The following is a 13,199-nucleotide window of genomic DNA, read 5'->3' on the forward strand; positions in this document are numbered from 1 at the left end:
CTCATAATTTACCAGCTATAAGAAAACCATGGCAGTGAAAGGGTTAAGTGTCTTTTCGAATATGCGGAACTGCTGACAAAATTTTGCATTCCACGAAATCCTGTGGTGGGCAACGTCGATGCAGCACTCGACGATTGCTTGACACATAAGCGGCCCCTTCGTGCTCACATATGTGTCAAAACGTTGGCTTCAGCTACACACACTGCCGCATTGAAGGATCCGTGCTGGGTAGCGCTTTATGAATGACACACCAAGAAGCACACTGCAATTGGAGAGAAACAGCTGCGCTGAACTCGTGCACTGTTGAGTGAAGCCAGCGTGTCACAGCAGGAAGGGCTTGGGCATCAGTTAGTATTATTTTTTCTTTACACAGCCAAAATTTGAGCACTTCATAGCCGTCGCCTTGACTAGGTGGGCCTTATTCACCCAATAGTGCACCAGTCCACCTGACACACGCAGTCCATCGGTATCACTAGCTTTCGCTAGGGGCTGGGGTGTGCTGGTAGAGGCTCCTCCATTGCATTCCTTGTCTTCTTAAGTTCGATTATTAACAATAAATCTTGACTTGAGTGAGGGCCTACAGTATTCCTTGTTAGTTTCTGTGTGACCTGCGGTTTTTGGATAATGGTACCTTGCAAACTCGCTTAACTTTCTGCACTAGTTTACAACGATACAGGTGCCTCTAAAAACAAACACCACACTCCCCGCAAGTTACTTCCGACGGAATAAAGTGTAGCTCTTTCGCAAATATTTCTGGGCACCTCCTGTCCAAGTTATTTTTTTAATCTACCGCGGCTGTCCACCCGGGTGTACTGGCCACGGCGTTGCGCAGCCCACGCTAAATTTAGACTTCGATCCGCAGGCGCGGTCAATCCTGGATAGACAGGCTACACACACATGGCCCGGTGTTAAAAAGCATCGCGTAATGTCAAATAAAGTGTAGACAATAAAGTGCAAATAAAGCGCCATTATCGTAGCCAAGGTCCAGCTTCAGCATGATTTGATGCTGACTGTCGCGGTAACTGAACCGGTAAATCCAGCAGGCTCAGCAGGGTCACCTAAGCCTTCAGAGCAAATGAGGGGGGGGTCTAGTCAAGTGTGATGGTAGGGTTTAATGCGCCGACGCAACGCAGGTGATGAGGCGCGCCGTAGAGGAGAGCTCCGGATTAATTTTGACCACCTGGGGATCTTTAACATGTGCCGAAATCTCGTACACACGGGCGTTTTTTGCTTTTCGCCTCCATCAGAAAAGTGGCCGCCGCGGCCAGAATCGAACCCACGACCTCGTGCTCAGCAGCGCAACGCCTTAGCTAGTGAGCCACCGCGGCGGATCAGGGTCTCGTGAACTCTGATCCACAAATAACCAACATAACTTCCAAACAAGTACTCACTGCAAAAAACGCGTAGTATTTACCCTACTACAAACGACGTTTCCAACGCAAAATCCTTCTTTACTCCAGTCTTCAGCTTGCTAACAGCCCACTTCGTTCGGATGCAATGTTATCCATCACTTATGACGCGTGAAGCAGACGGCGATGATCGTAATACTTGCGTTCAACCCGTCCCCGTGTGTCCAACACGCGCGTGTGTCGGAAGAGCGGACATAACCTCGTGAAAATTCTATAAAGATGACTAAACATAAAAATCGAGAAATGAAACTATAAAACTGAACAAAACGAGCCAACACGAGGCAGCTCACATACACACAAACATAGACAAAGTGAGAGGTAGTTGCCGGACTGCAGTAATAACAGCTCTCTTTTTAACGAAAGACATGTTCGTACGCTAATATTGGTAATAATTGTTCTGTTTTTAACAAATATAATAGGTTTAAATCTCACATTTGACATTTTTAGATGCAAAAGTAAATACGTTGCAATAACCCTGAGAAATTTGCGCTTATGGAAATAAAAAAAGTTGACTTTCTTTGTTTTTTTAGTTCACCGTAGTTTCTTGAGGGAGAGAACCACTGATGGAGAGAACTTTTCCACTCTGGGATTTGGTAGAGGGTGGCAAGCGCTTGCTGTGGTAAAAGAAGGGGGAAGAAATAATAAAACACTCAGTGCGGAAAAAAAGAAGGGCTTTGCGGTGATTCGAACTACAGACTGTTTAGGCGAAACGGAGAAGGTCGAACGTTTAACCACTGAGCTACCGCGCATAGCACCCTTTCAACTGAGAAGTTTATAGAGTTACTTTCGCCCTCAGTGATTGTTGTCAGTTGTGTTTAGTTTCGCCCGCATTTGAGAAATTATGGCAATTATCACGCTTCTTTGTCACGCACCGATCTTGCACCCGAGGCCAAGTATACTTGTGCTACAAGTGATTTCGCAAAAACTACCGTATGTATTCAAGAAAAGCTTCCGCAGATCATCTCCGACTTCTTCTCTGCAAGCCACTGTAGCCAAGTTTTAAATGGAATATGCGTCGCTGGCTTTCATAACGCTTGTTTGTCAGGCCCCCATCTTACAGACAAGCCGCATCATGCTAATTATTACTACAAGCGATGTAACTCCTGGCACGTCAAACGCAGCAAACCCGTTGTGCAAGACGACCGCTGACAGCAGTGCAGACCTGTGATATCCTGTGAGATGTGTGATGATGTTGCAAAGGCCACCAAAGCCACCTTCCGCGATTACGGAGATGAAATTCTCGTTGGTTCAACTCGAACAAGGGCAGCCGCAAGTGCCACAATTCTTGCTTTTGTTTCTGGCGTTCTCCCAATTTGTTGTCGTGGGGACTTGACTTAATTGCTGCACCTGATTCACATGCCGCCTAACAAATAATTACTTAGCTGTACAGCCCCCAAACAAGCATCTACTTTTAACAATACCGTTGTTGCATTTGGCAGCTATGTGAAGAAGTGTGATCCAAACAACGTGCAGACCGAAAAAATTAAAAGTGCCTTCTACTGCCGTGACTGAAGCAATTACTGCTTAGTTATAATAACGAAATTGAAATAGAAAATACACGAGGTAACATACTGATGTTACCAGGAACTATTTCATCACATGGAAAAAAATAAATACACAAGTATATGGTCACGGAGCATAGTGGTATTGCCCACCACTATGCTCTGTGACATTATTGACTATGTGAACATGACTATGCTCCCCGTAACAATATTGACCACCATCACAGCAGGAGCCCTGTACGAAAAACCTAGGCATGCTAGCAACATAAAAAAAAACAAATGGCCTCGTTGAAAAAAGTCCTGTCTGCCTAAAGCTTGCCCTCTAATACATCTGTATCGTCAATTCAGTTTGTCATCAACGAAACAAATCAAAGGCTGCAGCAATGCACAACTGTGCTTGCTGTGGTATGAGCCAAAACATTTCTTAAAATGGTGGTGTGAATACTCAGAACCCAAACGTCTACGTCCAGCCTCTTATTATACGTTGTTGGATATGCCACCGTATGCTGTGGTATGCAGTCAAATATTTCACAGGGAACATCTAAAGCGCGCGGCAAGCCGTTGTCGATGTGATAGAACACCAGCTGGAAGGTATCGTACTGAGATGTTCGCCGAGCAAATCGGAGCTCCTAATACTCCCACCCGCCAACAGCAGAGGCAAGGCCAGGCAATGCAAATATGAAAGATCCGAATCGTGACCAAATCCGGCAACGTGATCCCAGAGGTCAACAAAATAAGGATCCTAGGCATGGTCGCAAAAAAGCACGGAAGACACGGCGTAACCATTGCCGTCTCACAGCAAAAGCGGCGAACGCGATGCGGCTTCTCAAACGAGTCTCTTCCCCAAGTCAGTCATGAAAGAGGAGAGCCTAATCAGGCTCGTAAAATCCTTCATCAGCCACATCACGTACATTACAGCCTACCACAGATGGCTGCGACACGAACGCCTTCGTGGCAGTCGTCATCGAGGTGTCGACCGGTGCTTTGAGGATGGCAACGAGCGTGATAAGCACCGGAGCAGAACAAGTGGGGAGGTGGCCATCGCCAACACAGACTGCCACACGGTGCTGAGTGACTGGAGACGGGCAGTGCCACCAAAGGCCAAATCTGCAGGGAGGCCGAGTCCGTATTGCGAGCGGCCAAACTGCAAGACAGAAAAGTGCGGATAAAGTGGTTCCCGGCGCACGCGGCAGATGTGTCAAATTGCAACGCACAATGAGATGGCACACGCAACGGCGTAAGCACTAACAAACCGCGCCCCGGCGAACGACCGTCCGACGTGTTTCGAAGCCAAGGACCACAAAATGAACTACAATGACATCACGAAGGCCTACCGCATGGCTCGCAGGACTCTCCCATCCCCACACCCAAGGCTCAGTCGAGCGGAGGCGGTACTACTGAGACAGCTCCAGACCAGATCCTTACCGAGCCCAGGACTGATGCATCGCATGTACCCCGAGGCATACCTGACCAACCAGTGCGAGGTCTGTCAGAGGGGGCGAGCAGAATACAGGCACATCTTGTGGGACTGCATGACATACCCAGAGGAAGCAAGATCAAGAACGATCCGCCGCGGCTTCAGGCAGCTGCGAAGAGCCACGACCAAGACCAACAACTTGAGCCGTCCAGCAGGTCAACGGGTGCTCGAAAAGCAGGGGCCCGTGCCGAGCAACGGTAACCCTGAAGATGACGTAGGCCCTCGTCAGGGCGCGCGAGGGCTATATGTGTACGTCTCCAAGTGTGTTGAAGGTTTCAGAATGGTTGACTGAATGGTCGACGAGATTGTCCAAGTGCCAGCACGCGTAATGTGTCATACCCTAGGGTGGGGACCGCTGTGCTTCCAAGTGTGCTAAGGTGAGGAGAGGGGTAACTGACTGAGGAAGTAGAGGACTCAAAACACAAATGCTGGCTAATAGCATCCCTGATAAACATGCACCGGAGTTGCCCCGAGAACCGGCGCGGTGAACAGTACCCCATGATGGTGTGCACCGGCACGGAGGATTGATCGAAAACAAACTGACTGGTTCTACCCTAGCGCCAGCTCTAGTGCGGTTAGAGCAACTCATAAAAGCATTAGTAAAACAATGTAAAATGACGCCAGATGACAACAGCTAGCAATGATATATACATACAACTTATATCCCTCACTCATATGCAACAAGGTAATTCCACTCTTCTACTGAACAGCTGCCTAGAAGCTGCTTCTCGTCTTCGTTCTGCGAGCCAGAACGTGAGTGCCTGTTATTACACGTTCCCCCCTTCCGCTACGGCAAAGCATGTGGGCCATTCGTGGTCAAGGTACTATAGTTACTGTTCGTGAGAATTCAATCGAACAAAACAGATGTGAAGCTGCAAAATTACTTTTACTGGCTGGCCATGCAGCCTTCCTTGTACTACAAAAAGTTCCTACATGGCACAGTATGTTGGCGTGCTCATTTGCAATCTCTGGCTGTTATTAGCATCCCGTAGAGAGTACATTGCATCATGGTCTGATGAATTCATAAGCAACTCATCCGTGTTAGCAATATACAGCTGATTCCGCCTTCACACAAATGCGCTGATGCACTGTCGGTGCCGCAGATGGTGGACGAGGCCACTTTGCCAATGTCGTTTGCGATGCCTGTTGGGATTGCACCCCGGCACTCCGTCGCCTCTCTCGGTGCGTGACGGGAAAACCAAAAATTGCCCCACAGCGGTGCACCCCGGTTTATAGTGGACAGATGGTGCACATTGGTGCGGTTTGTCGAGGATAAAAAGATTCACCAGTGCACCCAGGTGAGCACCGGTGTGGTTGATCGAGGATGCTATAAAAAACGAAAAGATGTCTAAAAGTCAGAAATTTCCAAGCAATAGTTGCATGCAGAGTGCATTAAGCAAAGTAACACTAATGGAAGATGATGTACACAGAAGGTACTGCACATCGTAGAGATGCTACTGGAAGAAATTCAGGGGAACACACGCACACATGTAGCTATTTACAAGCAATCCGCTTGCAGTAGTCAGCTGACAATTACAGCAACACCCCAAAAGAAGACGTACCCAATAACCACATTAAAAAAGATGTAGGGGACTTACACATTGCTGTTTAATACCAAGCCCTTGCTGCGAATAGCCCATGAGGCTACTGTTGAAGGTAACTAACCAATGCGGCTGCTCAGTTTCCTTAACTTTTGCTCATGGAAAAAAAAATGCTGTACTTGTCGATTCTGCCTTGCACGTACAGTCTACTCACATTGTTTACAAGTTGAGGGGACCTGAATACTATGTTTGAATGACCAGAAGTTCTGATTTATATGACTCCAGGCAAGAAGACAATGCACGTTATGGTTGGGCATGGATATGAATCACATTTTTAAACAGGTTTACACTTCAACTACACAAAGTTGACAGAGCAGAGGTGAAAAGTCCACAACTAGTTTATTGGTAGTCTAATGCTTATCCAAAATCAGCAAGCAGGTGCCGGTATGACATGACTGGTCATTTTAAACCTATGAAGTGACGTCAAAAATGAATGTTTTAAAAATGGCCAAACTCTGAATACGGTCTCCCCTCAATACTAATCATTGTTCAGGCAGTTGATCTACACTAAGCTTTTTCTTGAGTTGTGATGTGTGTTTACCACCCGCAAATCATTTCTTTTTTGAATACTAAGTTTTACTACTCTCATAATGATAAATGGACCCAAATTTTTATCTGGTGGTGCGAAAGCAGCATATATTTTCCAATGTGGACAAGTGAAAAGTAGGAATAATCTGAATGGCTGAGTTCAAATTATGTAGCCTTTCAATACATTGAATGAGTAGAAGCAGGTGAAAATGAAAATTTTGGATTTTTTAAATAAATAAGACTACAAATTATAAGTTTTTACTGTATGGCATCTTAAAAAAGTTGCCAGTTAAGACTTGTTCTCCTGTAGTAACATCTTTCTAACATCTAAGAACTTTTCTAGGAACTTCTGCGCTACAGGTGTCCACAACCTAGATCCATAAAAAGCTTGTTCCCACCTTTGAAGAAGCAGCAGATAGGTGTTTGCAAGGCATGTTTCCAGTTCTGTGAAGCAAATGGAGTGCCTGCACTACATCCACATACCTGTGTTGCAGGCTGCAATTAAGAGCAACACGTATGGTAGCCCGGTACCTTTATAGTTTTGTCCAGAAAACAAAAGAAATGCTTCACATTTTTACTCTGTCTTGCACGATCTTGAATGTGTTGACATGGAAGATTTCAAGAATGCCATAATAAAGTTCATTACCTGGAAAGTTTGTATGATATCATAAATCAAGTATGATCAATCACGTGGAGTAGGCAGGTATTATTAGCATGTAAAATGTTCAAGGCTTACTTGTTGCATGCCTAAATCAATGAGACTGCTATTTCGATCGTTCAAAAAATCTGCCGTATGCTTGGTGTGCTCTATGTTGCGTTTTCTTTTTCCTGACATCATGTATTCTACAATATCTACATATTTCTTGCGGTATGCATTGCATGGTGCGTGCTACATGGTACAGCGGCTTCATCGGTATGTTGTGTGATGCTATACAATACACATTGCATAACTTTTCAACTATGTAGGTTATTGTTACGTTTGTCGTAACATATATTCAGCAGGTGTGTTCTCCAAACAAGGACATAATTCTTGTTCAAACCTTCAGAACATTCCGTTAAGTAAGAAAATTGTAAGTTTTCATCATTCTGATGCATTTTTCCTCTCTGGCTTCTCGTGTTCGGCGTGCACTCACAGGCCATTAGTTCCCACAGGCGCTTGACTGGCAACCAGACTTCGTGTGATGTGGATACAATGGAGTAAATTCTGAAGCTGTTGTGCGTGAGAGATTGGGATATGCAACAACTTTGTTTAAAACACGGAGCACGAACAGACAGGAGGGGAAACGCTGTTTCTTAGCGCGGCCAGAAAACGTGACAAGCGTTTGGCGATTAATTGTGCGGCCGCCGCGTTCGGCACTTCACTGCGCAACCCAGTAATGAATTGTGGCAGCTATAAGTTCGTCCATCAGGGTGCCGCTACCCCCACCTTAAGCTTCGCCGTCGCAGCTACCGACTTCAGTTTTGAAGTCCGCTTTTTCTTGTGGCAATATCTGGTCGCTCGCCTACGCTTGCCCGGTTTCCCTCTTCCTAGTAATTACGTTTAATCGCGGCTATCGCAAACTACGGTTTTGGCTGTTGCACGCGAAATTACAAGTGTCGACAGCGGTCGCTTGGTTGTGAGCGTAACAAAAATAAATTGACCAACTTTTTACAAAAGGAAATATCGTTAAGACAGTTGCTTCAGACCAAAACGCGACACACTCGCGCGCGGCTAGGAGAGGGGCCTCCCCAAAAGCTCGCTACCGGCTTGGTTTGCTCGGGTCTGATCGGTGTTGGGAACATTAGGCTTAGCATCGCTGTGGATATTTGATTGCCGCTATCTCTGCAACTGTGAATTACAATCCACAACACAATGTTTCACCACACTAACATCCTATTTCTCGCATGTGGAAGTTTTTTTCCGCGATCAGATTGATATCGAAGAGCGGCGACAAGCTGTTGCTGCCGTGGTCTGGGCCGGTTCGAGCCGCTTGCAGTGCCATGCGGGCAGGCCGGCCGGCATATTTGCAGGCACGGCCGGCGTGCGCGCCGACCGTTTCCGAGTGCTGAAAACGCGTTACGATTGCCTTCTTCATCCATTGTTTTGGTGCACGACGCGCGGAATTTACAAATTTAGCACGGCTTTGGTCGTAGTTGATCGGGTGGATGATGGATCGGGAAACGAGCCGCTGCTGACGGGCAGTCGCGCTGATTGCGAGAGCGACGCAAAGAACGCAAGCACCTCTTGGGGGCAGCTTTGGGGCGCCGGTTATTTGAGGGCCTTCGTCTCCTAGGTTCTGAACGCCAAGTGATTTTTTTTTTGCCTGCGCTGATGCGTGCTGCCACTTGCGTCCGAACTGACTTGTGCGATTTTGAACACTGCGGCTGCGGAAACTGCGGTTAGCGTGACCGAACTGAGGTGGACAAGCTCAGTTTGCGCTAACCATGGTTACCGGGGTAACCGTAGTTTCTTCTGTCGTGTAACGTAGCAAACTGTGGTTTTGTGTAACCGCGGTTTGCTTAACCGTGGTTAAACAGTGCCCGTGTAACTAGGGTATAATCATTGCTTATTGATCATCGCGCGTTGTATGGCGGCGGACGCGCTCTCATTTGATTGCAGCGAATAATTTTAGTTCTAGCAATACCAAATGTATGGATAGGGGTGCAACCGTACGAAGTGCCTCAAACCCCACTGTCTCGATCGTAATCACGCACCTACGCACGCGCTAATATGGTAAGCGGTTGCTGTTTCTGCGACAGCAAAAAGGGCAGAGCTGAAAATGTTGGTCACTTAGGCGCCTTGATTTTGTAATAACGCCTTTTTTCAAAGTTAGCGCAGCTAGGCCAGGGTAGCCTGGCTTAGAGGAAACCCCCCACCAGGCGGGTGCCCAGACATCAGCACCCAAGGCTCGCATAAATAAAGTTTATTCCTCCTCTTCTACCCGCAAACCTTTTCGTTGCTTCACCGCACAGCACGTGCGCGCACACTGCAGTGGCAGCACCGCTTGGGTCCAGCGTACCGCCCGCCAGCGACACGTCAATTGCAGCATGAAAGCGCTGTTCACAAGTGAGGTTCGAGCGCTCTGCAGCACATTTCAGCACATTTACGCCACCCCGGCGCGCGTGACGCTGCTTGACAGCGGGGCTGAAACGCTGCTAAGCAGCACAAGCGGCTATCAGCGGGGCCAGCAGCGCAAACCATCGCTTTCAGCGGATTTCAGCACAAAAATGGCGCTGAAATACACTGCCTTTTCGGATAGGGGGGTACCTAGCTGTGGACAAAACTTGCATAGCGTGGTGTACTGTGTGGGAAACAATAAATTCATTCGAACCGGTTGAATGTACGTGCCTGCTTGTAATTGTCCGAGTGTTATTTCCTGAGTTTTGCTGAGGGATGAGTGAGGCCACGGGAATTTTTGTCTGGTGGTCCGGTAAAATTGAGTAATTTCCTGATAGGTCAGAAGTTGCATCGGAGCTGCGGTGACGTCTGGGGCTGGGTGGGCCAGTTCGCGAGCCTGTTGGTGGGCGAAGTTGTTGCCCGTTACAGAGGCACGGGCAGGGGTCCAAACGATCGCCATCTGGTTCGGCTGCACGCGGCAATGTGTCCTGAAGCCCACCGAGAGAGTCTGTGTCAGTCCAGAGGGTGATGCCGTCTGCATGCAGTGCGGGGGGAAGATTGGGAATCTGCTCTAGCTGTTTTGGTAGACCAAGAAAAGCTATATTGAAGAGGAGTGGAGACAATACCGAGCCTTGCGGTGTACCCCGACTGCCAAGAGAGATTGCTTTGGATTTTATATCTCCAATTTTGAGCACAGCCTGGCGGCCTGTGAGAAAGTCCGAAATGTAGGAATAAATTCGGTTGCCACAGCCAGTATTATTAAGGCGGGAGAGAATCGCTGCGTGCGCAACGTTATCGAAGGCCCATTTTAGGTAGAGGGCCAAAATGGCTCGAGGTGAGTGGCGAGTGGCAGGTGCAATTACCTCTTCTTTGAGTCGCAACATAATATACTGGGTGCCTAAATGTTGTCAAAGCCGAACATTGTTTTGGGCAATCGGTTGGTGTCTTCAAGGTATGGCTGCAGCCTTTTGAGTATAATGCGTTCCAATAGCTTCCCCACGCCTGAGGTAAGGGAAATAGGCCGGAGATTGTCTATCTGTGGGGATTTGCCCGCTTTAGGAATGAAGCGGACTTCAGCGTTTTTCCATTCAATAGGTAGGCAGTTGGCCGTAGCGGCGCGATCCAGCACTATCCCAAAGTGTGTGAAGGCACATGGACAGTATGCTGTGCTCGACGGCACGTCGGGGGGCATGCGCGTCTGGGATGAGGGCTCGATAAGACGCAGTTGGAGGTCCCTTTCTGCGACGCACTTCGCGCCGCCGACGCAGAGGCTTATCATTGCTGCCGTCGAGAAAACCCACGAGTGAGTGGTGCCTCAGCCCACTGTTTCTGCGCCGAAATATCGCATTAGAGAGTATTGTAATCGCCAGCCCTTTTTTATTGTTCGCTTCTATATGCATGGAATTGGAGTGTGGCTACGCGTAATGTCTTTATTCAGGACTCTTGCATCACGTGATAGCGTGATGCAAGGAGCTCGTGCGGTATCAGCGTGGCGGTGACACGCCATATTCCGACGACGGCTCGGGGCTTCCACATACCGCGCCACGATAAGAGAAGACGGCCCGGACTCGCTCTCATCCATCGTGGTCATTCAGCTTTTGCGGGAAGTAGTTTGTTTGAAATTACCTACAGGTGTTTTGGAGAAGCGGTTGACCAGTAGGCGAGCCTGTCCTTTTACGTTGGATGGTACCTAGTTACCTCCAGCTAAAACGATGCCGTAGTAAACATACCTTCGCCAAATGAATGAAAACGCCATCTGCTGCATGGTTTCGAACGCAGCAACACCACTGCAACTTCATCATATGAAATTAGGTGGATTGTAGGAGAAGTTAGGTTTGGCTGCTGAGAAGTAAAATATGTGAAGCAAAATAAAAGTAATTGCATTAGCAGCCCGCTTGTTTATCTGCATTCGAACTAATCGTGAGCAGCTCGCTTTAGTAAACATACTGCTTTGTCTTCAGATAACTCGACGTGAGAAATCATTTTGTTGTAAAAGTTTATCAACAAGGAAAAGGGAAATTCTACGTTCTTCTGCATTTCGTTGCATCAAGCACTTCGTTACGCACATAGAAAACGTGATCTGAGGAGGCCCCTTTGAGAGCCGGAAGCCGGAGCAATAGAAGTTAAAACGACGAAGCGCTCGTGCAGGTGTCTGTAAAGAGGGCTTTGCGAGGCAAGCAAGAGGAAAAGAGGAATAAGCGGTGAGGAAAGTGAACAAACGTCGCGCGTTGGTGGCAGGAGGAACGAGGTTCTCGGCGCGTTCTCCGGTGGATGCAAATTCCCACGAGACCTCAAGCCGAGCCACATCTTTCTCCTGTACCGCCGGACTGGCAACGATGAGGCGCCGCGCAGCTTTCGGCCGTGACTGACCTCCGAGCGCACGGGCTGACTCCGACGCGTCACTTCTGGGCTAACGACAGCGGCCACGACGAGAGCATCGTACCAGCGTACATATTCCAGCGCGCTGAAGCTATAGACTCCCGTCGCGTGAGCCTCAATGCTTGTGAATAACGTGTTCGTATGAACTGTACTAATTAACTAGTTTCGATTTTCCTTTTTGTAGTTTGTTTTTGATTTGGCCCGTCGACACAATTAGTCTTTTAGCCATCTCCCGAACGCGTCGTTTTTCTCCGCGCGGAAAGCACCTCCCCGTAGACGAGCAACCTCCAGACACCTGACAATATTTTTGGAAAAGTGAGTCTTTAGTAGTGAAAATGTGAAGATGGCTGGTTGGTGAGTTCTATAAGCTTTTTTTTTAACTAGGACGAATATCGAAGTTGCAGGGAGGGCAATATTATGAAGACTGCAACGAACCACGTCTCTGGTGAAAAAGGTTACTATAGGGTTACGAAAAGGAGGCAGTTCCCGTCCTAACTACACTGGGTAAGTTATAAAAAATACGATTAATACAATGTTACATCTTCGAATAAAAAGTATTACTATGTAGTTGTTCACAAATATGCCCACAAAGATGCTACACGGGCTGGATGGGACCCTGATACACTTCTTTCCACTTTTTATATCCCAACTCCTTTGAGAACGTAGTCAAATGCACTCAGTACTTCGAATAAGGGGTCACAAAGTAAGTCAGCCAAACATTACTGCTCTTTGCCCATCAGAGGACTTGAAATTACTCAAAAGAGTTTTCTGTTTCCCGGTATTGGCGTTATTGGAGCACTCGAATTACGTTATTACAGCTGTGTAGGGGGTACCTGTCGGCTTTCATTCGATTGCACAGCAATGAACGCACTCGACAGCCACTTGAACAGAATCAAAGCCAGCTGCACAACAAAGGAATCTTGATGTCGCAGCAGAGCTGTGCTCATATCACTAAGCTAAACTCGACCAGTACCATACAAATTACGCAGAACCATTTAACCCGTGTATATATATAGCGCTTGTAAGCAGGAGACAACATCAAACGCAAAGTAAAGAATCCTCTTCCGTCTTCGTATACTTCATCGTCCTCCACCGCAAAGTCACCGTTGAGCGCTCTCAAGCCCAGTACACCTTGTTCTTGCTATTTCGAAGGATTGCATTCTCGGCTGGCAGCGCTGCACGCTTCCTGATGGGCCACTTCATCCA

This window comes from Haemaphysalis longicornis, unplaced genomic scaffold (genome assembly GCF_048455015.1).
Source record: "Haemaphysalis longicornis isolate Haplotype H1 unplaced genomic scaffold, Haemaphysalis longicornis Haplotype H1 scaffold_8, whole genome shotgun sequence".
NCBI lineage: Eukaryota > Metazoa > Arthropoda > Arachnida > Ixodida > Ixodidae > Haemaphysalis > Haemaphysalis longicornis.